This window comes from Amblyomma americanum, chromosome 1, assembly GCF_052857255.1.
Source record: "Amblyomma americanum isolate KBUSLIRL-KWMA chromosome 1, ASM5285725v1, whole genome shotgun sequence".
In the NCBI taxonomy this organism is placed as follows: Eukaryota; Metazoa; Arthropoda; class Arachnida; order Ixodida; family Ixodidae; genus Amblyomma; species Amblyomma americanum.
The window spans coordinates 522,558,375-522,580,758 of record NC_135497.1 but is presented as its reverse complement, the minus strand read 5'-3'; the positions used below and the strand labels follow the sequence as shown (position 1 = coordinate 522,580,758).

The 22,384-nt window shown below is 49.2% G+C and overlaps 1 protein-coding gene and 1 non-coding gene across 2 annotated transcripts in view; one reads left to right on the top strand and one right to left on the bottom strand.

Annotated features, from left to right (window-relative positions):
- Window positions 1–22,384, top strand: part of LOC144128769 (uncharacterized) — a 79,435-nt gene that overhangs the window by 43,763 nt on the left and 13,288 nt on the right. The window lies entirely within an intron of this gene.
- Window positions 9,356–9,429, bottom strand: TRNAS-CGA (transfer RNA serine (anticodon CGA)). The gene has a single exon. It is a non-coding gene; the product is annotated as a tRNA-Ser (tRNA).

Sequence of the window (22,384 nt, the reverse complement as noted above, 5' to 3'; positions counted from 1 at the left end):
TGTGTTTCTGTGTCCTGCCTCTACGTGCTGAAAATTATCGATAAATGTTTTTAACGGCACTGGGACATTCCATCCTTTCTGGGCACACCTGGGGAGGTACGTCGTTTGCTGAATGTACAGCGATGGGGACCATGACGGCACCTGCCTACGCCAATATATTTATGGCGGCACTCAATAAAAAATTTTTGTACACTCAGCCTACGAAGCCACTCCTCTACAACCGCTTTCTGGACAAAATCATTCTCATCTGGCCCCGCGAGAAAGCTGGCTTATTAAAATTTATAGGAAACTACAAGAAATTTCACCCATCGATATCGTTTCCCCACAGCATCTCCAATATATCTATAAACTTTTTGGACGTAACAATACAGAAAAAAGGAAACTAACTTAAATCAACGCTCTGCAGAAAGCCCACCGACCGCCCGTAGTGTCTACATTTTGTAGCGTTTTAATTAGGGAGCTAAATGCCTTTCCCCCCACTTAACCGCCGCTGACATAGTTCAAAGTCGCCCGGACCCCTCCTCGTGATCGCATACGCTACCGAGAACACGCCGACAGCGGCGAGTCTTGCTCTGAGTGAACAAAGGAACGACACTCTGGCTGAAACAAACAGGCGTTTATTGCTACAGCAACAATACCGCTAGCTAGCAACAAAACACGCTAAGGAATCGAGGTTTTCCGACTCACCAAGATTACGAGCGAATGTTCGCCCAACTAGGGCAAGAGATACTCAGAGGCCGGACGGGACGAGATACGGGAGCACGTCTCCCCGCCACTTCCTCGCCCCGCTGCCGAGGGGCTGAGCCGCGCGCGAAACGTCCGCTCGCGCCGACGATCCCAACCGAAGAGAGTAGACAGTTTTCTTTCACGTACGTAAAGAGTTCACGTACGCACACGTGGAAAGTCTACGTAGTACACGCACACGTCGTTTTCAACCATTTTATTTGCACGTATGCGACAGGCGCCGCGCATTCTTCCTAGCGCCATCTACTGAGGGATGAAGACACTGCTGCAGCCATTCTAAGACAAGACGAGTCGAAGCCAGGCTAGTCAAACTGCGACGTAGAGCTGCTTCTCTGCTTCTGTAGGCTTAACAGCTGGAAAATCGCCTTTATATCTGAAAAACAAAAGCTATTTTTAGCTTGAAACATTATGCGAGAAGAAGAATGGGCAAATAGAAGGCGAATGCAACAGTTTAGAACACAATATATCCTCGAGGGATAAGCGACGAAGCTCTTATCGCAGTGAAGTGCGCGGGCAGGGCGCCACATATTTGTCAACGTTACTTATGCAAGCAACGCAAAGACCGCAGCATAAAAATCTATATTCCGCCTAAGTACGTGAGACTCGCGCATACCGTTTGCGTTCCGCGCATGCGCACTGATCACCCGTAAGAGCTCTATGCACGTGAAGCCTCTATGTACGTGAAACTAAAACTCCCTATTGATGCTGTAAGCTACGTCCCGCGCGCTCGCAGTCTCTCCTGCTGCAATGCTAGCGCCCTCTCTTGTTAGCTAAGTTTACTAACCAGTGAAAGTCACCTGGTGCGCCCCTCCTGAGACGAAACCGTGTGAGGGTGCACCGCAGGAAAACAAACCACTATTAGAGGCTGCGGGTAATTCCACACAATTTTAAGAGCAGCCACCCGCACCACAGCAACACGATCATACCTTACTCGCAGGCTCATAGATACCAACGTATATGCTCAGATCTCAATCAATTTGACCGCCATGCTGAGCAACTTAAGACAAATCTTTTCATGAAGGAATGTCCCGCTTCCATCGTGGAGGACGCTATCCTGAATGCTCGCGGTCTAGACAGGAATAAAATACTTAGTTAATACAACTTCCACCATGGTGAAAGGCAAACCAACCTCGTTCTCACACATTTACCAAACATACCGCGCGTGCACAATATCATCTCTAAGCATTTTAACATTATGCAACCAAGCAGTCACCTGTACCGCATTTTTCAACAGCCACCAAGAGCGGTACCCAGGCGCAGTGGGAAACTTAAACTCAAAACATCGCCCAATACTAACCCGAACCTGGCTGTCAACCGTGCCTAAAGCCACGCTGCAAGGTTTGCAGTCAAATGCTGACAACAAACATTGCACAAGGTACCTTCTCTGAATTGACTTTCAAAATCAAAGAAACTCTAAATTGCGACAGTGCAAATGTGGCCTACATGCTTCACTCCGGTGTGTGTGTGTGGCATGCAATACATTGGCCGGACAGAAACTCTGATCAGGTTGTGACTCATCAACAACAAGACGCATATTAACATACTGGCAAACCTTCCATTTTCTAAGCACCTATGTCTCCCACAACATTCGAAAGCATCTCGGTCGTCCTCTTTTAGTCGGGCTTCCAAACAGCCCGCCAAATGGAACAAAGAGTCGCATTTCATTCACAAATTTCGGACATGAACCCATGGCATCAATGAGAACTTGGACAATTTTGCCTTCCTCCAAAACCTATCCAACTGAAAGAGGCGAAAGAAGCTCCCAATTGTTATTTTCCATTTATTATTTTTCTCTGCTCACCATGCGCCCCCCTCTTTTTCTTTTCTCCATGCTGGTTTTCTTTAACTCCTTGTCCTCCTGGCCCCTTCTCAGAACTGTCCGCGGTCACACGGCGGAGGCGCCCCCTGACCAACGGCTAGTAGTGTCTGCCTGCAGCGTCTGGTTGCGGGATCGGGCTTCTGCACGGAGTCTGGACGAGCGCTTTTCCGCTACTGAGGCGACACTCCGCTCTCGTAACGGTCAGTGGTTTCTCTTGAGCAGCGCGAAATGACGCGGTCTTGAGAGCTTCCAAAAAAAGTTACATTCCAAGAGTCCTTAAACCTGCACCACTGGGGAGGGGGTTATGCTATGTGCGCTTTTGTGTTCTGTTTTAGTCCATTATGGTGATTTTCTTTTTGTTCTATTCTTGTGTTTTTCCGTTTTTTTTCCATTATTTTTTCCACTGTGTTCGAACTTCTCGCTCCAGCCAAAAGAAACCTTTTCTGCTTGCGCCTTATAGGCGAAAACTCACTCCTCTCCGCCTCCGCTACATGTCTGATACTCCTGTATATTAAGTTGTTTCTTTCTTAACCCTGCTCCTTTCCACTTGATAGACGCCGGCACTCTTGTTTCCTACTCCGTGATGTGTGTGTTATTCTCTTAAAAGGAAATAAAGAGGGGGAGAGTTACTTCTCTCTCTCTACTTTTAGTTCTCTAAATACGTAGCTGTATTCATTCAACTTTAAAACCTGATGAAGGACGGAACATCGTACGGAACCCTTAATAATAATAGATAATTATTAATAGATAATATTTGTGCCACTTGAGACCGTTCCAATGTGCAAGATTTCACTGGCCAATTGACGAACGCAAACTGCTTCCACTATATGCGCGCGCGCGCGCGCGCACGCACGCACGCACGCACGCACGCACGCACGCACACACACACACACACACACACACACACACACACACACACACACACACACACACACACACACACACACACACACACACACACACACAACACACACACACACACACACACACACACACATATATATATATATATATATATATATATATATATATATTGCAAAGCAACAGAATCTGTTTTGCATGTAAGCGAACCTTGAGAGTGCTCACCAGCGATATATATATATATATATATATATATATATATATATATATTGTAAGACTGGACACGGGCTTTAGAATCTTCAGAAGCTGGCGCTCAACGAAGAAGACGACGAGAAGCGCCGAACATTGCGAAGCTCGAGCGCCGAACACTCCGATGCTCGAGCGTGCGCTGGACTGAACGCGGTCTCTGTTCTGTGCCTGGATGGTTCGGCTGGTTGTTCGTGACGCTGTGCTTATTACTGTGGTGTGCTGTGGTGTGCTGTGTGTGCTCTATTAGTAGTGTGCTGCGTTCATATTACAAGTGGTGGAGGTTCCAACGATCCCTCGCCCTGGAGCTTCGCACCCACGCATTGACTACCACCTTTGAAATGGCTGAGACCGTCACCCAAACCGCTTCACCGCTTCCGTCGGCTGTCTTCTGTCCCGGCGCCGCGCGGCAGCGTGACCCGACCATCTTCAGCGGCACAGGTGACACGGATGTGGAGGATTGGTTGGCCTCCTATGAACGCGTAAGCGCATATAACAAGTGGGACGATAGCGCCAAGCTCACCACGTTATCTTTTATCTGAGCGACGTAGCCAATCTCTGGTTTCGAAACCACGAGGCTGGCATCTCAAGCTGGGCAGCTCTAAAAACCAGTCTGACAGAAGTCTTTGGCCGTCCCGCCGTGCGAAAGCTTTGCTCCGAGCAATGCTTGCGAAGTCGAGCCTAGCAAACCGGTGAAAACTTCACCAGTTATATAGAAGATGTCGTCGACCTCTGCAAGCGTGTCAACCCTTCTATGAGCGAGGCCGACAAGAACAGATACGTTATGAAAGGCATTGAGGATGATGCCTTCCAGATGCTCGTCGCCAAAGATCCCCAGACTGTCTCCGGTGTCATCGGCTACTGCCAAAGCTTCGATGAGCTGCGCAAACAACGCCTTTTTATCCGGCGTGAAGGCTTACAGGAGGCCGCACTTTTCAGCTTGGCTCTGCCAATGGAAGTGGCTCTGCTCCAACAGTCGCTCCTCCAGAGCATCCAGCAGTTTGTACGTGAGGAATTCGCACGCCAGCTATCTTTGTCTACCTGCCCGCCTACGCGTGCGCCGTCGCTCACTCCCGACATACAGCGTGTTATTGAGGAGCAGGTCGCTGAAGTCCTGCCACCCCCTTCTCAGCCACCCCTGATCGCGGCTCCTCTTACGTACGCCGATGCCATGGTGCGGTCGCGGCCCTCACCTGCGGCCCCTGTCTACAGGCCACCTACCCGGCAGTTAGAACCCCAGCGACCTGCAACCCCACCTTACCGTCCGGTTGCCCGCCCCCGATCCCAGCCGCAGCCACTCAACCCCTGGCGCACACAAGACAACCGCCCTATTTGCTACGCCTGTGGCGTCGCTGGTCACGTTGCTCGTTTGTGTCGCAGTCGTGACCACCGTCCCTACGATTATAGGCGTGAGCCGACGTACGACCTTCCGCCGTCGTCCTCGCCTGCGTCACATTTGCCGCTTCCGGATTCTTCTTCTCCTAGTTACCATCCCCGCTCCCACCGCTCGCCGTCTCCTGGCCGTCGTTCTCATTCCCCAAAGCTCCGTCGCCAACCCGCCGTCCACGCGGAAAACTAACCACCGCAGTTCCGGAGGCAAGAACTGCGTCACCAGCGGCTCACTCAAGACCTGTTTCTGCTCCTGCCAATATTATTACCATTTTCTTTGAAGGAGTCGCCGTCGAAGCACTTGTTGGCACTGGCGCAGCCGTTTCGGTTCTCAGTCACACCCTCTGTCGCAGACTCGAAAAAGTGACGACGCCCCTTCCTCCCGTTTCTCTCCGGACGGCCAGCGCTCAGGACATTCGACCGTTAGCCACCTGCACCGCCCGCCTGCTCATCGGGAACGTTCCCTCCCCAATCGAGGTCATCGTCCTCGTCCGCTCCTCTCACGACGTTATCCTTGGCTGGGACTTCCCCTCCTCACATCACGCCGTTATTGATGCGCCCGTGCTCAGCTTGACTTGTCGCCCTACAGTAACGCCCCCTTGAACGTAAGCGGTGCTGCTGCCGCTACTGTGGTCGTCTCAGAGGACACAGACGTTCCACCTTTCTTTTCAGTGCTGGTGCCTCTTTCTTGTGCTGCGCTCTCAGATGCAACAGTGACTTATACCTCCTCTTTACGATGCGCTGACCAGAAGTCTGTTTTGCTGCCTCATGCTGTCCTGACAATTGTTCGTGGCTCCAGTGCTATTTATGTGGCCAACCCGTTCTCCTGCCCTACCAATTTACTCCGTGGCCAATCGCTTGGTAGCGTTGCCGTTCTCGATCCCGCTTCCGCATACCCCCTCGTCGATAGCGCGGCCGGTCTTCACGTCAGCGTCATTACGCCTGTTCCCATCAGGAATCAGTCGTCTGTAGATATTTTTCAGCGTTCCGTCGACGCCGCCCTGTCGTCTACCCAACGAGACCAGCTTGTAGCCGTTCTGCAGCGTTTTCAAGCTTCGTTTGACTACCAGCAACCTTCCTTGGGCCTCACCACCACCGTTACCGACTGTATTGACACTGGAACCCATTCCCCTTTGCGCCAACGTCCGTACCGCGTGTCAGCCGCTGAGCGCAGCATCAATGACGCCCTGGTGACCGACATGCTCTAGCGTCACGTGATACAACCGTCGCACAGCCCGTGGGCATCGCCAGTGGTTCTGCTCAAGAAAAAAGACGGTTCCATCCGTTTCTGCGTGGACTACCGTGGTCTGAATAAGATTACACGCAAGGACGTTTACCCTCTCCCCCCGTATCGACGATGCCCTTGACTGCCTGCAGGGCTCTGAGTTCTTTCCTTCATTGGACTTGCGCTCCAGTTACTGGCAGGTACCGATAGCGGAAGCCGATCGCCCAAAAACTGCATTCGTCACACCCGACGGGCTCTATGAATTTGATGTCATGCCTTTCGGCCTCTGCAATGCACCCGCCACATTCGAGCGCATGATGGACAACATACTCCGAGGGCTCAAATGGCACACATGCCTTTGTTATCTAGACGACGTTGTAATCTTTTCCCCGGACTTTCCGTCTCACCTCCAGGGCCTCGAGACTGTTCTTCGCTGCCTGACCGACGCTGGCCTCCAACTTAATTAGAAAAACTGCCGCTTTATAGCTCGGCAGCTCACCATTCTCGGACATGTATTGTCGAAGGATGGCGTTCTTCCGGACCCGGTCAAGTTGCGAGCTGTGGCCGAATTTCCAAAGCCCACTTCTGTAAAAGACCTCCGCAGCTTCGTCGGCCTCTGCTCCCACTTCCGCCGCTTTGTCAGCAATTTTTCCACTATCGTCGACCCCCTGAACAAGCTCCTTTTCACCCACGACCTTTCGGCCTGGTCGACAGCCTGTGATGAAGCGTTTACGACACTCTGTCGCCTCCTCACCACTCCACCAATTCTACGTCACTTCGACCCTCGTTCTCCGACGGAACTCCACACCGATGCCAGTGGCGTCGGCCTCGGTGCCGTACTCGCTCAACGCAAGCAATGCTTTGACGAATACGTTGTCGCTTACGCTAGCCGGACACTCACAAAAGCTGAAGCCAACTATTCTGTCACCGAGAAGGAGTGTTTAACCATCCTTTGGGCGATCGTCAAATTTCGCCCCTACCTGTATAGGCGCCCTTTTGACGTTGTCACCGATCACCACGCCCTCTGCTGGCTGTCCTCTTTGAAATATCCCTCTGGCCGACTGGCGCGATGGGCTCTGCGACTCCAAGAGTACGACATTCGCGTTATCTATCGTTCCGGCTGCAAACATGCCGATGCTGATGCCCTCTCACGTTCCCCTGTACCATCTGAGGCAGCGCCTTGTATATCCGCCCTGTCTTCTTTCAAGTTTGAGTTCGCTGATATGGCTTCCGAGCAACGCAAAGACCCGTGGATCACTTGCCTTTTTAATCTCCTATCTGGCCAATTGTCTCGACCTCCTTCCCGTGCTCACCGTCGTCAGTCCCACCATTTCGCCATCCGAGTCCTTTACCACCGCAACTATCTCCCGGATGGTCGCAAGTGGCTTCTCGTCATTCCAACACATCTGCGCTCCTTCATTTTCTCTTCCTACCACGATGATCCCCAGTGTGCCCATGCCGGATTTTTGAAGACTTTCACCCGTCTACGACAGCGGTACTACTGGCGTGGGATGGCCCGTTACGTCCGCCAGTTCGTTTAGTCCTGCACCACATGCCAGCGACGAAAACATCCACCTCGCCGACCCGCCGCTCCTATGCAGCCGCTGCCTTGCCCAGTACAGCCCTTCGAGCGGGTTGGCATCGACCTCTACGGCCCTCTTCCCAGCACATCAACCGGGAACCGCTGGATCATCGTTGCCATCGACCACCTTATACGTTACGCTGAAACATCGCCTTTACCACCCGCTACAGCCCACGACATTGCATCCTTCATTCTCCATCGCATCATTCTTCGCCATGGTGCGCCCAAAGAGCTGCTCGGTGATAGAGGTCCGGCCTTCCTCTCAGAAGTTGTAGAAGCTCTCCTTCAGGAATGCACGTGGTTCATCGCATCAGCTCCGCCTACCATCCCCAGACAAATGGCATGGTTGAGCGTTTTAATCGCACCCTCGGCGACAAGCTGGCCATGTATGTTGCTTCCGACCATTGTAACTGGGACCGCGTTCTCCCTTTTGTCACATACGCTTATAACTCCGCTGCTCAAGCAACCATCGGATTCTCTCCGTACTTTCTCCTGTACGGCCGTGAGCCTTCTTGCACTATGGACACCATTCTAGCTTACCGCCCTGATGTTCCGAATTTACAACTCTTTCTCTAGCCGCAACTTATGCCGAAGAATGCCGACAGCTTGCCCGGTCCTTCACTTCTCACGCCCAGCAGTAGCAGAAAAGCACCCATGATCCTCCTGCACTTCCTCCCGCTTACCTTCCTGACTCTTTAGACTGGCTCTGGGTACCCTCCTCAGGTCCCGGCCTTTCCTCCAAACTTGTTAGCAAGTACCAGGGACCCTATCGTATTCTTCAGCAGACATCCCCTGTCAATTACCTCATCAAACCCCTTACGCCATCCCCTGATCATCGCCGCCGAGGTCGCGAAATTGTCCACACGACCCGCCTCAAACCTTACTACGACCCCGCCGTCGTCACATCGCCCTAGGCCGCCAGGATGGCGCCCTTTCGCCCGGGGGGAATTGTAAGACTGGACACGGGCTTTAGAATCTTCAGAGGCTGGCGCTCAACGAAGAAGACGACGAGAAGCGCCGAACATTGCGAAGCTCGAGCGCCGAACACTCCGAAGCTCGAGCGCCGAACGCTCGGTCGCTCGTGCGTGCTCTGGACTGAACGCGGTCTCTGTTCTGTGCCTGGACGGTTCGGCTGGTTGTTCGTGACGCTGTGCTTATTACTGTGCTGTGCTCTTATTACTGTGCTGTGCTGTGGTGTGCTGTGTATGCTGTATTAGTAGTGTGCTGTGTTCTTATTACAATATATATATATATATATATATATATATATATATATATATATATATATATATATATATATATATATATATATATATATATATATATATATATATATATATACTGATGAAGGGAGCCAACAGTCACCAAAACTAAGGTGCATAGGGGAACGTTATTTTTTTATGTCTTGTGCTTATCAGTGCGATAATATTACTTATATAAATAAATAGCTTAAAGAAAATTACTTATAAAGCAGCAGAAAAAACAACCATGTCGCCGGTGGGATCCGAACCCACGCCCTCCGAATATCGTGTCCGGTGCTCTTACCAACTGAGCTACGGCGACGGCTGTCCAATCTCCTGCTCTCGTGGGTAGTTATATTTATTTGGTGTAAGCGAAACTTTGCATTTTCATCAGCGCCACCCTCGTCCATAGCGGCGGACGTAGCACGTCCTGTAATACCGCGAGCGTGAAGTGGAACGTCAAGAGGCTCCAGATGACGGAAGTCTCCTGCCCTCTCTGCATTTTATTTTGTTTTTTTACTCCTTTAGGCCGGCAGCACACGAGTGCATGCATCTCTAATTCTTATCTGTTCAGCAATTCCGCCACCGCCTGTTTCTGTGCACCTTTCGGGCTGTCGTACGATCGTGTTGGCGCGGCTTTCGCCAGGCCCGCTTGGCGAGCGGACCACCCGTTTTCAGCCTCCAGGCGGACGTGGGGCGGACAGATGTTGTAGGATTACTTTTCCGCTTGCGAGCGAGGCGGATTGTCCCAGTATTCCGATTGGCAGGCCCGGCAATGCCTGTTGTGTAATCGCGTGCGGCGGAACAGGCATGCATGCTTGAAGCATAACACGCAGATATCTTGCAGTAGAAATTACCCGTATTAATTGCGGCATGCTGAAGACACCCGTTGCGTCCACGTATTTTTGTTGTTTTTTTGCTGCAAGATTTTCGTCGAAATGTCATATGGCATGGACCTCGATGCGGCGGACTCTAACGGCCGCGAACCAATTCGTGGCAAATGTTTGCAACATCGTAGGAGAGCCTGATCATCTGAAGCGATCCTGTGGGAAACGACATACGGACCATTTATACCCAAGAGTCCGAAAAACACGACACATCGATATCCTGAACTTCTCCTCGTCCGATCGCTATGTTTTCACAACGGTCGACTATTTGGCAAAAAAAAAGACAGAAGGCTGCCACCTCTGAAAGTTACGTTATCCTCACGATTTCAGAACGACGCGATTCTTATTGAGAGTTTTCAATCGGGTCAGGCCACAGTACAGGCGTCTATCAACCGTCTGTAATTATAACCGGGACAATCACATTTTTCAAATGGTTCAGATTACATACCTAAATTTTTTAGTCAGTTATTCAAAAGTGCACACTGTCGTGTTTTTGCACTGCTGACAGAGAACAAAAAGAATTTCACTTGCAGCCTTTCCTAAGCATTTGCACAGTAGTTGTTACTTTAATATGGTAAGCAACCTCTTCCTCATCTCCCTACAGTCAGCTGACAGTTAATGCAAAGGCATGCTTATCTATTCAATATATTTAGTGTGTTTGTGTGTGTGTCTGAATTGTGCATGTATTAAAAATTCACACTGCTGTCGAACACAAATGCAAATGCACATGAGAGAATATGAATTTTCCAGCTTTTTGGATCAGGTAAAATAAGTTGTAATTAAAGAAGTTGTGCTTGTTACAGAACAGTGACAATGCAACAATACTGAGTTGTTTTGTTGTGTTTTTCTCTCCATTATTAAAGCCAAAATAGAAATAGCACTGTGTGGCTGCAAATGGGCTTAGACGTGCATCACTTGGCTATAGTGCAACGCTTTGTTCTGCACAGTGACACTGTGCCATCAGGTAGCCCTTTAGAATTCCTTCATGAGCTCATATTACCGTTGCACAAGTCAGAATACAGCGTCGAAAACAAGAACGGGAAGTTCTGCTGAAGGCTGTGTCATTGTTCCCATGTTCAAAATAAGCTGGCATATACTCTGCGCAACTTCAATGCAATCTCAAATGTAGCTGTGAATACAAAACAAAGTGGGTGCCTTTGTATTGCATAAAAGTCTACACGTCTTTCTCATTACTATAAACATAATGAGATTTGGGAGCCAGCAAACTGGATTACAGGTAGAGGAAATGCAAGAGCCAATTTGCAGGGTTTACATTGCAGCAGCTACTGGCTTAGGCTGGGAAAGAATACTTTGTAGAGTCAGGGAAACAGGATACGTTGACCCTATAATCTGATTATCTCAAGTAAACACTAACATCTCAAGAAGAATTTGTAAAATTCGATTTCCAATATGAAATATATGATGTTGAACAATAAAATGAAATAAATATTGAGCTATTTAGGTATCTGACAGGCATATATGCGTATGTTCTCTATTATAACTTTAAAGCAACATTTAAGAGTTATTTTCACTCATGTGCAAAATGTAGACTGATTGAATGTAAAGGGGATCAGTTTCCAATCTAGCCAGCAAAAGTCAGCATTGCTTACTGTTGACTGATATTCATACAACACATGTGTTGAATTTTAGAGCGTGCTATTAGCTTCTGGCTATCCACATCTTCTACAAAATATACTTGCTTCACTGCCAGTCTGGTTTTCAAAGAAAGGAATTAATTGACGCATGGAAAGGCATAATAAATTTGGAAAAGACCATTTTGAAGTTAGGCCGAAGAATGCCGAAAAAAGTAGAAAAGCAGTGATGCCTTTTGGTCGTTACTAGTGTCTCTTTGCTGCAACTTGAAGTTGACGGCTTTTGTGTTCAAGATGAATCAACGACCCTGTTAACACTATTTTGAATGTATAAAAGCACATGCATAAACATGCATTCGTAGCATTCTCACTGACCCATGATTTGATGGGCCAAGTTATGAAGGCGTTGTGTTGCTTATCTCAAGGAACGATAAGAGAGAAAAACCAGGAAAACTCTGACATAGATAGGCACAATAATGCAAGCTTAGCTTTTCAGTGTATAGGTTTAGCTGGCTAGACCTAGCTTGTGGACAGTGTGCAAGTTAGCGTAAGTGCAACTGTATAACGTCCGACAAAACTAGTCTGTAAATCTTCACTAATATTACTTCAAATAGATTCTGAAGAAAGTTCTTGCACAAAACAGAGCATTGTATTGGTTTGCCGAGCAACTAAGTACTTCATTAGAACAATTTATTTCAACATTCATTATACCTAAACAGTACTAAATGACAATACTTGAGAGGTCAGCTGTGACATGATGTGCCAGGTAGGAACTTGATGAGTTTGTAATTTACTATTAAAAAGTAATCAACCATTAGCATTCAACCACAGCCATACGGCAACAAAGGAAAGCTTTGTTGCTCTTCTTTGTGGCCTTATGCCTTCACTTGGGTGAATGTTAATGAGTAATTACTCCCTTATTACAGATATTCTCTGCCTTTGGGGAATCAGTTTATTCAGTGGATGAACATCATCATTTACTGGGTGGATTTCTGCAGTGACCAGCTCAATAGACAAGTGGTTAGAAAGCATTGTGAGGTGGGAGGCCATTTCAGCCTTTAGTGGCAAAAACAAAAATCAATCTTGAAATACAGTGGCATGAGCTAACTGAGGCACAACAGTACTTGTGCGGCTAGTGCAGAAGGAGCCATGAGTCAGAACAGATTAGTTGGTTATGTGACGGTAAAAAGTTAAAAACAATGCAGTTTCTGGATCACATGAAGAAATTTGAAGATTCAACTTTGGTGCTGTGACACTGGAGCTTCAACAATAGCCTGAGAAAATAAAACAAGGGCTCAGGTCTGCACTCATTCTAGGATTTTAGTTAAGTTAGGTTGGTGCCATGTGTCATTAGAAAGCCCAAGGTGATGCCACACAGGGGATCTGAATGCAAGTAACTTGGAAGCGGCGATACTAAGTGCAAGATAGGTGTAAATATCGTAGATTGTAGGTGGGCGTATACGCATTATGAGGTGAGTCCATGCTACATTGCGAGCCATGTGAATAGCTGAGTGTTTGAACCAGTATACAGTGAATATACCTTTTTTGTAAGGCCTATAAGAAGGCAAAATGTAGTTTTGATGATAATAAAAAATATTATTGCATTTTAGTAACATTAGGTAACATGCCATTTTAGAGCATGCAAAATGTTGTTTTGGAGAACTGAAACAAGGGTATTTATTGCAAGATGGCCGACCCCATATAGCCATCAGTGAAGGCATGTAACAAAACACTGAAGGGAAAGTCATAATGCAGGTAGTAAAATCTTAGGCCTAAGGGCAATGCCTTGGTGGACAGCCAATAATTGCAGGAAAAGACAGGATCCATAAGAATCAGCAAGGAAAATCTGCCGACGGCTGGCTGTTTAAGATTTGATCCAGTTCAGAGCTATTAGATACAAGTTAAACACGACAAAAAAGCCATACATAAATAAGCAAATCACATGCTTTATCAAAGCCGAGAAAAACTCATCGAGGGGGATATTGCAGTCAAGATGCATGTCGTGAAGAACAAGAGCATGTTGGCTATTGCAGGAACATTTCCGAAAAGCTTGCCAATTTGGATGAAAAAACTTAATGGGCTAAAACAATCTAGCAGAGCAAGAGTACAAAATGTGTTTCGTGATTGCAGCACATGGCAATGGCATAAATAGGCTTATAGGTGCTGTGTAATGTTGGGTAAGAAACGTTAAGGGCCCAAGGTATGATGAGGCAGGATGCTATCTGCACAGTATGCACTAGATATGCGTACACCGTGCTTCCTGACCTGTTGATGCTTGCTGCAAATTTCACAAAACTTGATATGAGTGTACTGTCAGGTGAACCGATGATAAGTTGGCATGTTGAAACTGCGCTAAGGGACGAGGACAACAAAGCAAGAATTGCTCCTATGTGCAGTGGTGTTGTTTACTGCCGTATTTGTTCCTAACATACCTTCACCAGCTCCACAGGGCTCATTTTGCAGTCTGCTGTTTTAAGTGGTGTCAGGTAAAGCCAAACGCAGTTTTTCAAGCAACAAACTGCTGTGCCATACAACACAGCCTTCAAAAAGTCTTCATAGTTTGAAAGATAAATGTACTTCATTGATCTCGTAGTCGAAATAACACAGAATATTTGCTTGTATAATCATCATAACTAAAAAAATTAACCATAATATCAAAAATACAGCCATTCCTCATAGTACAGTCCTCGTTAATATTGCCACACTACGATGTATAGATGGATGGATATGGCTGAACCCTTTAAATCGGGCGGTGGCTGAAGCCACCTAGCCATGACATGAAATTTTACTCTTCTCTTGATTTTAGCCACCAATCACATCACCTACGATTGGTTACTTCTACCCGCTTAAAATCTCTTTTCATTTCACTGTACTTATACCACAATGCCTTGGATAAATCAGCCCCACAGCTTTCCACTGTGGGGTGAAGCGCTTTACAGAGAAGTCTCAAGTGTTCAGCCGTTTCCTCTCCTCTCCGCACGCAACCCACAACGTGTCTATCTCATGGTACCTGGCTTTATATGTCTTAGTCCGCAAAACTCCCATCCTGGCCTCAAACAACAAAGAGCTTCCCCTACAATTATCATAGATATTTTCTTTGGCAATTTAATAATAATATTAATTGGTTTTTGGTGGAAAGGAAATGGCGCAGTATCTGTCTCATATATCGTTGGACACCTGAACCACGCCGTAAGGGAAGGGATAAAGGAGGGAGTGAAAGAAAAGAGGAACAAATAGGTCCGTAGTGGAGGGCTCCGGAATAATTTCGACCACCTGGGGGTCTTTAACGTGCACTGACATCGCACAGCACACGGGCGCCTTAGCGTTTTTCCTCCATAAAAACGCAGCCGCCGTGGTCGGGTTGGAACCCGGGAACTCCGGATCAGTAGTCGAGCGCCCTAACCACTGAGCCACCGCGGCGGGGCTTTGGCAATTTCCCGCTTAAAAATCCTGTATGTTCCCAGTGCTGATTTGGTCAGCATCCCTGTTTCCACAGAGCTCTCTCTGTATCTTTAACCTACTACCTCCTATAGTGGCGCCGTGTCGCGGCTAAACTGTGTTACCTGGCAGTTGGCACGCCTTGAGCCATCTCGGGGCTAGATCATTCCTCGTCCCCATCTCTCGAGCTGCCTGCTGCCTTGCGCGTTCCAACAGCGTCTTGCGCGTACAAATAAACCAGCCCTGCGTACGTCAACCATTCCTTGGTGACATATTTGATGGAGCCGCTGGGTAACGGTCCGTGTACGCTGACCTCTGGGACATTCTTGACGTCAGTTCTCAACGCGTGGCTACTATGCCAGTCCACAAAGCGAGCCGCAGCATGCGAAACGTACAACCAGAGTTCGGCCAGCTCACAAGATCAGTAAGGGTCATGACGTCCGCTACGGCTAGCCAGACAAGTCAGCATTCCGGGAATGCCCCACCATTCGTCCTTCACACGCCTCAGTGGCCCCCACTATTCCACGGTGAGAGGTTTGAGGACGTCGAAGACAGGTTTGGCAGCTTTGACCGTGCGGCGGGCTTCAACGAGTGGGACGGTGAGCGCAAATTACGAAACGTATTACTTCGCACTACATGATTCTGCCAAGACATGGTATGAGAACCACGAAGCTTCCTTCACTAACTGGGAGATCTTTCCTCGAGAGCTTTTGGCCACGTACAACACGAACGAACGAACGTAAAAGGCTGAAATCGCTTTGCAATCCAGGTCGCAGCAGCCGAACGAAAGCGTAAACATTTTCATCGAGGACATGACGCGACTCTTCAATCGCGCCGACCCTGCTATGCCCGCGGCCAAGAAGGTACGCCACATAATGCGTGGCGTAAAAGAGCAATTGTTTGCCGGACTGGTACGTGACCCGCCAAGAATGGAGGCGACTTTGCCAAGGAGTCAACAAGCATAGAGCGTTCTCTGCAAGAACGGGGCGCGCATTACGGCCGTCAGGCTAGTGTAGCAGCCGCTCACCACTGTACGCCCACGTCGCTACCCACTGAGGAGCTTCGAGAGCTTGTGAGGAGCCTGATGGAGAACTCGAGAAACTTCGCTTCTATGCTCCCCAGGCCAGTTTCGCTGCCATACCGGATGTGGCCCGAGATAAAGTCTGGCGAGCTGTTCAGTACCCACAAGCTCCGCAGCCGGCGCTCTATGTGATGACACAGTCGAGCACTAAAAAGCCGTCCTCGGCCAGTGAGACAAGCCTTTTCCCTCTCACTCCTGTACCTTCACTGCGGTACCCAACTGCAGCTATACCCGTCGTACCGCAGGAGCCCGGGTCCACAATGAGCAAGGCGCGCGTTTGGCGTTCGCCAAGCAATAGGCCACTCTACTACAACTGCGGGGAGTCCGGCCACATCCTCCGCCACGGCCCCTACCGCAGAATGAGCTTAAGGGGGTTTTCACTTGACCCACCTCGACCACGCCACAGAGAACGGCCGCGGGCAGTATATGTTCGATAACGTGCAGCCAACGACCTCGCGGCGACACCAGTCTTGGACGCCATCTCCAAGGCCGTTTTCTTCGCCAAGCCGCCCGTCTTTTTCTAGCCAGTTCAGAAGCGCGTCCCCACATGTGGAAAAGTGAAGACGGCGTCCCCCAGGTGCAGGGCCGCCACTATTGGATCAAGTCAGCAGCCTCCAGCCGACGATCCGCGGCTACGATCCGACCTACGACGACCTCACCCGACGACCTCAGCGACAACGACGTGCTTTGACCGGCTGGTGTCTGCCGAAACCTCTGTAATCGCTGATAACCGTGGTGTGACCGTACTTGTAGATACCGGCCCTGATTTTTCTGTAATAAGCAGTCCGTTAGCCGCGGCCCTCAGAAATGATCTGACCCTTTGGTCTGGACCACCGATACGCACCGCCGGCGGCCATATGGTTGCGCCAATTGGCGTCTGCACGTCACGAATAGAGATCCGCGGTGCCACTTACTCTGGTTGCTTTCCTGTGCTGCCCCAGTGCTCCAAAGACATCATACTCGGTTTGGGGTTTCCATCGGGAGTACGGTGCTGTCATCAACCTTCAGGAGGTGGTCGTGTCATTTTCCACTCAACCCACTTTTGACAGCGATTCCGAGCCACGCGGGACTAAGTTACGCGTATTTGACGACCACGTATTGATCGCGTGAAGACATATCATGTTTGTTACCGTAGATTGGTACAACATCACCAGAACTTGTGGCATCGCTGAAACCAACATGTCGCTGCTCCTTGGTCGGCAAGTGTGTGTTGCCTGCGGAATGAGCTGAACAATGGCCGAACCAAACTCTTGGTGATCAGGTTTGGCTGTGAACCTGGCAGACAAGCTATTGCGTATTTCGAAGAACTCAGCGAATTTGCGGGACAGCACGCTTTGTCCAAAACCTGGGCATCAGTGGAGGCACCGACCAATCGAATAAAAACAGCCGTTAACCCGAAACTCCCGTCTAATCAGAAACGCTGCCTCGAAAGCGTTATCCAGTCTTTCAGCGAATGCTTTGCCTCGACCTCTAAGGTTAGGCAAACATCGTTCACAAAGCACCGAATTAGAGTCGACGCCAACCGGCGGCCGTTATGTCAGTCGCCTTACCTGACCTCTTCGAAGGAGCGTGGTGCCATTCGCCGCCATGTTAAACAAGTGCTCTAGGACGACGTGATACAGCTGTAGACGAGCCCGTGGGCGTCGCTGTTGTTCTAGTAGAAAATAAATATTTAACCCTACAGTTCTGAGCTTGTTACCGACTTTTATCAAAGTCACAAAGAAGGATGTTTTCCTCTGCCGCGCATTGATAACTCCCTGGATCGGCTGCGCCACGCCAAGTACTTCTCATCGCTAGATTTACGCAGCGGTTATTGGAAAATCAAGGTGGAGGAACGCGACAAGGAAAAGACCACCTTTATTGCACCAGACGGTCTGTACGAATTCCGGGTGCTCCCTTTCGGACTGTGTTCGGCTCCTGCGACCTTCCAGCGGATGATGGACACCGTTCTTGCGATCTGAAATGGCAGTCCTGTCTCGTGTACTTGGATGACGTTGTCATCTTTGATACGTTCGAAGAGTACCTGAGACGCCTGCGCGCTGTGTTCGAAGCAATTCGGTCGGCCAGTCCTTTCCTGAAGCACGAAAATTTCACTTCGCTTCCGAACAGCTGAAGTCTCTAGGCCACATTGTGAGTGTGAAAGGGGTTAGCCCCGACCCCGAGAAGACAGCCGCCGTAGCTTTTCCTGTGATCATCGATAAGCTAAGCTTGCGCCGCTTTTTGCGTCTCTGCGCCTATTATCGGCGTTTTGTGCAGAACTCCCAGATCGCTGAGCCCCTCAACCCCCTCAAAAAAGATTCAAAACCGTTTTTCTGGGGCCTGAAGCAACAGAAAGCCTTTGAAGACCTCCGAACTCGTCACCAAAGTGAGCCTATCTTTGGACACTTCGACGAGTCAGCCACCATTGAACTGCACAGAGATGCCAGCAACATCGGCCTCGGTGCGGTCCTTGTGCAGTGGCAGGATGGTCTCGAACGCGGAATCGCATACGCGAGCCGCAGCTTGTCATGATCTGAGGCAAAGTATTCCACTACCGAAAAAGAATGCCTGGTCATTGTGTGGGCAGTGACCAAATTTCATCTGTAGTTACATGGCCGCCCTCTCCGACTCCTCAATGAGCACCACTCGCTGTGTTGGCTGGCGAACCTCAAAGATCCCTCGGGACGGCTTGCACGCTGGAGCCTTCGACTTCAGGAATTCGATGTCTCCATCGTCTATTAGCCTTGTAGGAAGCACTGTGCTGCCGATTGTTTGTCTCGTGCTCCTATCGAGGGCCCCCGTGCTGACCCCGACGGCGATTCAGTTTTTCTTGGCGCCATTTCTACGTCCTTTCTGATTCAACACCAAAGAGACGACAAGGAACTACGGCCTCTCATTGAGTATCTGAAAGGAAGCGCTCAGTCTCCCTCACGACACTTCTCACGCGGACAGTCGCCGTTCTGTCTACGCGACGGCATCCTGTATAAGAAAAACTACAGGTCGACGGACGCTGTTTGGCTACTCGTTGTGCCTACGGCTCTTCGCGACGAAGTTCTGCAGGCGTGCCATGATGACCCATCTTCTGGTCACCTGGATTTTTGTCGAAATTTGGCACGAAAACGGAAAAAGTACTACTGGCCCAGGGTTGCTGCAGTTGTGAAGCATTACGTAAGAATTTGCCGCGACTGCCAGCGTCGCAAGACGCCGCCGACTAAGCCAGCCGCTCTACTGCAGCCTATTGATCCGCCTCAGGACCCCTTCCATCAAGTCGGCATAGAATTACTTGGCCCATTTCCGGAGTCCTCGCTGGGTAGCCGCTACATTGTGGTCGCCATCGACTACCTCAGCCGGTACTGTGAGACTAAACCTCTTACCCGTGGTACCGCTGACGAAGTTGCGAACTTTTTTATCCTAAACCTCGTGCTTCGTCACGGTGCACCCACCATCGTTTTAACAGATAGGAAAACAGCGTTCACCTCGGCCCTTACGCAGGAGGTTATGCGCCTGAGCGGCACCAGTCACCGCAACACAACCGCTTACCACCCTCAAACGAACGGCCTCACCGAACGGCTCAACAAGACGATCGCCGATATGATTGCCATGTATGTCGACGCCGACCACCGGAACTGGGACGCCATACTCCCTCACGTCACATTTGCCTATAATACTGCAGTCCAGGAAACGACACGCTTCACTCCATTTCAGTTAGTACATGGTCGCAAAGCCACAACCATGCTGGATGCAGAGCTGCTTCCAGCTAGCCCTACCTCCTCTCTTACGGGTGCTGCCCAATTTGTTCGTTATGCTGAGGCCGCCCGCCAACTCGCTCGGGAGCGCATACGGCACCAGCAAGTGCTCGACGCTCGGCGGCATAACCTCCGCCACCGAAATGTGCGTTACCAGCCCGGCGAACAAGTCTGGGTGTGGAGCCCAATCGGCATGCGAGGGTGCTCTGAGAAGCTTCTACACCTATACTCTGGCCCCTCCGAGGTGCTCCGCTAGGTAAGTGAAGTCACCTACGAAGTTATTCCCAGGGAACAGTTCGCTCTTCTAGACGGCCGACCTCCGAGGTTGCCCACGTCGCCCGGATGAAGCCGAACCACGACCGCTAGGCCCTCGAGCGTGGCTACACTGTACGCCCGACACATGCGACTACCCTTATCGTCCTTCCTCCAATTGCTGCCCCACCGAGTCGGTGTCTTTCAGAGTAGGGGGAGTAATGCCACACTACTAACTCCTATAGTGGCGCCGTATCGCGGCTAAACTGTGTTACCTGGCAGTTGGCAAGCCTTGAGCCATCTCGGGGCTAGATGCTTCCTCGTCTTCATCTTTCGAGCTGCCTACTGCCTTGCGCCTTCGAACAGCGTATTGCAAGTATAATTAAACCAGCCCTGCGTACGTCAACCGTTCCTCGCTGACAATATATACTCAAACTATCAACACTATTAACAGTGTTTCTGGCGAAAGATCTTTTTTCAATGCACTTACGCTTTGCAAACATAGAAACTTGCTGATCAGAGTGGACAGAGTTAAAATGCGTACGGCCCATTCTCGCATGTGTTCTTGTCCTATTAATGTGCAGAGGGGAAAGACATAAAATCTTTCGATTTGAGCACAAATCATACGCTGCTTGAATTATATACCTTTCTTACACACTGGAATTGCCATCAGAATGCTTGCCCCACTGTCTGCACAGAATCTTATGGTAATCTGTGGACTGCCAGGCACACTGACTTCTAACCAGCACACACACTTTCTGGTTGCCAAAGCACTTCTCTTTTTAGTGTAAAAATCACTGTCGGGGCTCAGCGACTCACATCCTGGCTTGAATTGCTCAGTGCCCAAAGTGAATTAAATTGCTTAAAAATAAAACAACAGAACTGCGTGCTTATATTATAACCTTAAAGATGCCTGCCCGCAGCCTACAATTCCAGGTTAGCACTTTTTATACAGAGTACACCGCAGAAGAAAATAAAAATGTAACACTCCTGATTCAGGCATGCGCATCGTGCAAGAAAAGAACTATGCGCTGGTGCAAAGCACGGAATCTGCTAATGCAAGCAGCAACAGCCATTTTAGTCAATCCGAAGGCTAAAGGAATGGGTTCAAATTAAATGCGGTCTTTGCGTTGACAGGTCAACGGTTCCATTGATACTACAGGACTCTCAGAAACAGGGCAACGTCGGTATTACAGAGCCAACCACCATGGAACAATGCTTAGCACTTTTCAAAGAACTGAACTAAACCTTGTTATTGTAGCTTTGAATCTGTGTAGTAAATGTACTGTCGTGACCACACAAATGTGAGTAGATAAGTGGCCCTGGAATCCTAGCCGATCACTGAGGAAGGTGCAAATATGCATCTTTATGTCAGCAAATAAATTTTGTTAGTGTAAAATCTAAGGAGGATTCAGGAAATCTGGGAAGTGTTCTACACTTCTGACACAGCTGATTGTGCTCACCATCGACGTCCCTCAGCAGACAAGAAATCATGTACGTAGCAAGCAGTCGCAGGCAAATGAATTTAGCAGATAGACATGTGCATGTGCATCCATGACATCTCCTTCTCAAGGCTTCGGAAATGTGTTTTTAAACAAGCTCGTGCGGCTGTCCCAGGGAGTGCTGCTGAACAACCGCTTGACGCCAGTAAAGCCGAGCTCACCACACATGCCAACATTATCCAGATACCGTTGACAAGAGCCGACGCAGCAAGACATCTGCGAATGCATGGCCAAAGAGAACTTTTAGATTCACGATCTTCTACTGGCAACTCCACATGCCGTCTGCACCGCCTAGACCCCATAATTCACTTTCGTACCGCTCATCTTCCGATCAAAATGGACAGTGAGCTAAATCAACAACAGTGTCACGGTTTATGAGGCGCTACAAGATCACCGAATTTTTCTGAATACAACAGAAACCAAGATCCCACTTCCACATCATATTGCCAAGAATTTTCAAACTAAAAAGAGAAAAAGGCCATGGGATACATTTTCTTAATATATATGTTTTTTTCATCAAGGCACGTTATGCCCAACTTGCTCTGTGGACAAATTAGGACATCTCCAACACCAGGCGCAGGAAGAGGGTCATGACTTCGTCTTCCAGTGGATACCGGGACACTCTGGCATTGTCGGAAACGACGCAGCTGACGCTGCAGCTCGGGCGGCTTACGGCAGTACCAACATTGTCCAGATACCGTTGACAAGAGCCGACGCAGCAAGATATCTGCGAATGCTTGGCCGAAGCGTTTTTAGCGTCACGGTCTTCTACTGGTAACTTCCCGTGCCGTCTGCACAGC